Source organism: Gadus morhua, chromosome 11 (assembly GCF_902167405.1).
Source record: "Gadus morhua chromosome 11, gadMor3.0, whole genome shotgun sequence".
Lineage (NCBI taxonomy): Eukaryota > Metazoa > Chordata > Actinopteri > Gadiformes > Gadidae > Gadus > Gadus morhua.
Window position 1 is genome coordinate 15,913,390 of NC_044058.1, and position 5,000 is coordinate 15,918,389.

Here is a 5,000-nt window from a genome sequence, read left to right on the forward strand (position 1 = left end):
TTGTATTGTTTTTTGTTTTAACAGATAAATAGTACCAAACTGTTAACTAGCTATTGCATCTTAAGTTAAAGGCACCCAGTGCAACTTTCGAGGCTTAAAAATAAACATTCAATTTCTAGTCTTTTTTACACGTAGTAAGTTTCAATAACTCCATACCATTACATACCGACATTCAAGCAGCAAAGATGAGACGTCGTTGTGTGGTGAGAACTGATAGAAAATCGATAACAACAACAATGCCGCCATTTTCTTTATTTTTTGTAACCTACAATAAATAAAGCAGGCTTCCAGTCAATGGAAAAATGGCTTCTCCCCACCGGCGATTGTTGTTGTTTACGATTTTCTATCAGTTCTCACCACACAGCGACGTCTCATCTTTGCTCCTTGAATGTCGGTAATGGTATGGAGTTATTGAAACTTACTACGTGTAAAAAAGACTAGAAATTGAATGTTTATTTTTCATTGAATGTTTACATAAAGTTGCACTGGGTGCCTTTAAGATCTTTTTAGTTAAAAACTGTATTTTTAGGACACTTTTTCCCTTCCTATTCTTTTGATGTACAGGGTTGGTAAGGGTTAGGAGACTGTTAATCATGCACTCGTGTTGGGAACCTTGCACACGCTAATAGAAATTCTACCTAAATGATGTTTTAGTTCAATGGCCAAAGTCAACCAGAAGAGGGCAGCACTAGACCTCTAAACACTGAGGGAAACACGGCCTGAACTCTGCATGTCTCTCACGCTGCCCAGACCGGACGCAGGCTTTGTGGATGCTCAGGATCACAACCCCCGACCTAGGTGGAACAGCAGGTACTCCTTAAGGTTCAGATACAACACAGTATCAAACCTACCATTTCATCAACTGGTATTGCTTTCATGGACCACTCACTCTCTCTGCGACACACTCTCTACCTCCGTCTCTCTCCTCTCTCTCTCTCTCTCTCTCTCTCTCTCTCTCTCTCTCTCTCTCTCTCTCTCTCTCTCTCTCTGTCTCCCTCTCCCTCTCCCTCCCACTCTCACCCTCACTCTCACCCTCACTCTCACCCTCACTCTCACTCTCACTCTCACTCTCTCAATTCACTTCAAATTAAATGATCTCTCTCTCTGCTCTGTGTCTTCATATGTCCATGCATAACACCATCTTATTCTCTGACAAAAGTTGAATCACACCGACAGGCCACGTTTTAGTTTTTATACTGGCAGGACTATTCCCTTTCCCCAGTGAGGTGTTGTGCAACATCTGGCTCCGTCTCCATATTGATCTTGGCCGAGGTCAGAGTTGGGGTATGAGGAGGTTGTTGAGTAGGACGAGGAGTAGGTGGAGGAGGAGGGGGGAGGGAAATAAGCAGGAGGAGGTGAGGAGGAATAGGAGAGATGGGGGGAGATGAGGGGAGATGGGGGGAATTGGAGGAGGAGGAGATGGAGGAAGAGGAGGCGAAGTTGGGGGAGAAATAGGTGAAGGAGGAGGAGAAGGAGGTAGAGGTAGGGGTTCTGTTTTTGTTTTGGCCCACTGTGTGTCTGTTGTCATGTGTGGCTTCACGCACGGTGGGTGCCAGCCCCACTGGAGAGCTGGCGAAAGGCAAGAGTTGAATAATGGATCTGGACCAACGTCTCCTCAAACCACCAAGTCAAGAGAGAGATATTCTAAAACATATTTTTACATTAACAGATATCCCCCCCCTCCCTTACCCATCCGTGTTTGGGGCATTCATCAATCCTCCTTCTCCTCTTGTCATCTCCCCAGCGTGAGACAGAGTATATTATCTTTTCACCCTTCCTCCTGTGTAACGTTGTTGTTTGTTCATGTGTGTCCCGGCACCATCTCTGGTTTCTCTCACCTCCCGGCCTCTTAACTCCCACCCACTATGGCGGCTATCATTTCTGTTTTTCTTGTTGTTGTTTTTGTTTTGCCACCTATGGCGTGCAGAGAGTCTTCTGCAACTCATACACAGATCAAGACTCCAGAGATCTGATCTGCCTTAATGCAATAATACCACGACTCCCTCCCCCGCCATCTGCTTGCTTCTACTCTGCAGGTTGGAGCTCTTTTGCGGGAAACACTAGCACACAAGCGTATCTGTTCACTTCTCAGGTTTCCCAATGGCCTGGCGCGCCGATGGGGATAAGAGAGGTGAAACATTCTCATCATTATTCTAACCTTCATATTCACTTTTCACTTTTCCCCTCCCTTTCTTCCCATTGCCAGCCTCCCTGCCTCCCACCTCCTCCTGGCCTCCCTACCTCCTCCCTGCCTCCCACCTCCTCCCGGCCTCCCTACCTCTGACCTCCTTTCACCTCCTCCCTGCCTCCCACCTCCTCCTGGCCTCCCTACCTCCTCCCTGCCTCCCACCTCCTCCTGGCCTCCCTACCTCCTCCCTGCCTCCCACCTCCTCCCGGCCTCCCACCTCCTTCCACCCTCTCTTCTTCCCACCTCCTCCTTTCCTCCCATCTCCTCCCTTCCTCCCTCTGTTCTCCCAGCCTTACAACTCCTCCTGCTCTCCAAGCTCCTCCTAGCTCCTCCTGGCCTCCTGCCTCCCACCTCCTCCCGAACTCTCACCTCCTCCCGGGCATCAACCTCCTCCCTGCCTCTCTGCTTCCCAGCTCCTGCCGTCCTCCCAGACTCCCACCTCCTTCTTGCCTCCGCCGTCCTCCCAGCCTCCCATCTCCTCCCAGCCTCCCTGGTGCCCACCTCCTCCCTGCCACCCGGCATTCTACCTCCATCCGGCATCCCAGCTCCTCCCTCCCTCCGAGCCCCTCCTGGCCTACCTACCTCCAACCTCCTCCCAGCCATCCCAGCTCCTCCAAGCCTCCCACCTCCTCCAGGCCTACCTACCTCCAACCTCCTCCCATCCCCCCTCCCTCCCACCTCCTCCTGGCCTCCATAGCTCCAACTTCCTCAAAGACCCCCACCTCCTCCTTGCCTCCGCCCTCCTCTCGACCTCCTGGCCTCCTCATCTTCATGTTTCTGGGAGTTTCCTTCCTTCCCTCTGTGGTCCTCTCCTCTGAAGAAAAGTCCTCCCTCTCTACAAACTGCTTGTCATTGCTTGCCTGCGTAATGCAGACTCATGGATATCTGGTTAACCTGTGAAGCCATTTCCTTGCATTGTTCTTGACAATTTCTCATTTAACTTACATCCCATAATAAAACATGTGTATCAGTTCCACATTAACCACAAGCCTTGCATTCCAGATGTCACCCAGATGACCAGACCAGAAGATTGCATTTGTAGACTGATTTCAATGTCTGCTCTGATTAGGTACAGTTTCCAAACAAGCAAAACACACAAGCTACAACCTATATGAAACACACATGAGGAGAGGTCAGTGGTGATCAACGTTAACCACAAAGAAAACTCCACATACGTTGACCTGATATGAAACAGTACCCTGCAATCCCTACATGGTCCTGCTATATTGACAAGACTTTTTTATTGGGCCCACTTCCTGTCATTGATCTTGTTGATTACATGTAAACTTCAGCCCTGACACATGGCAGGGGAGCCCAGCACCAAACACAGACCCTGACGTAATGTTTTCTCCTTCCCAATTACTGTTACACTGAAACCAGTATGTAGATCTCCATTTGAATGCACCTTAGGCTGATCAAATTCCTTGAGTCACAACACAGCCGAAGCCAAACCCACAACTCTTGCGTGTGACTTCATTTAGTTCTAAAACATTAATTACGTCATCGGCCTCTGTGCTGTTTCTCTTTTCTTTTTTTCTCAGCCGGCGGCCAGCGATGGATGATGTCATCCAGACGGCAGTGGGCTGCCATTCAGAATCTCTCTTTGTGTTGTTGCGTACACAAGGATCCTGAGGTGCATTCCTACCTCCATAACTTTGATAAATGGATCGGGGAGGCGGGGCAGGGGGTGGTGGCGTGCCCGGGACCGAGGCGATTGGCAGGTGTTTGGTATTCACCGCCGGCCCCCGTGGACCGTCTCGCTGTCTTGACTCGGCTGCGAGACTTGGAGCGCGTTCAGATATCGGATGAGTCATCCGCCATAGACGGCCTCTGAGGTGACCAAACTTTCAGCTTCCGTCTCTCACACACACACACCCACACACACACATACACACACACACACACACACACACACACACACACACACACACACACACACACACACCCACACACCCACACACTCACACACCCACACACACACACACACACACACCTCACATGCAGACACCGCACACAGACACACTCAGATACACACACACTTGCAGACATACACACACACACATACACATCTTTCAGACACATGTTGGCCCCACAGGCACATGCTGATACACACACACACTTGTAGACGGACAAACCACACACAGACACATACAAACAACACACACACACACACACACACACACACACACACACACACACACACACACACACACACACACACACACACACACACACACACACACACACACACACTCGCAGACACATACCACAAGATAAATGACCTATCAGCCTGTTTATTGACATGGATAACATAACTCCTCTTTCATTATGCGTCTGTCTTTACCCAGAGCTCATCAATTTTTCCTCTTCCAAGGGCTCTGACGGGGTTATTATCTAGATTCCTCTCTGTCCCTTTTGCCATCTATTCCTCCCTTATATGTCTTTTGCCCAAGGTGAAAGAGGCAGGTGGAGAGGTCTTAAGGGTAGAGGGGAGGGGGTTCTGCCTGGATGTCCCCTATGCCAAGATTGGTCTTGTGGGCGTGGAGGGAGGGAGGAGGGGGGCTGGATGGCTGGGTGTACCAGCATTGGGTCGGGACTGGGGGGAGAGGGACCGACAGTAGCGAAGCAGTCGAGGACGGAGGTGGGGGGGAGCGAGGAGCGAGGGAATGACGTGATCCCCCCTTTATCCCAGCCAATAAAACAGAGTGGCCGGTGAGATCCGGATCCGTACGTGCTGTCAAATTCAATAAGGTAGTGCTTTAATGTTTTCTTTTAATCAACCAAATTGCATTACGCACCGCCGCCTTCGCAG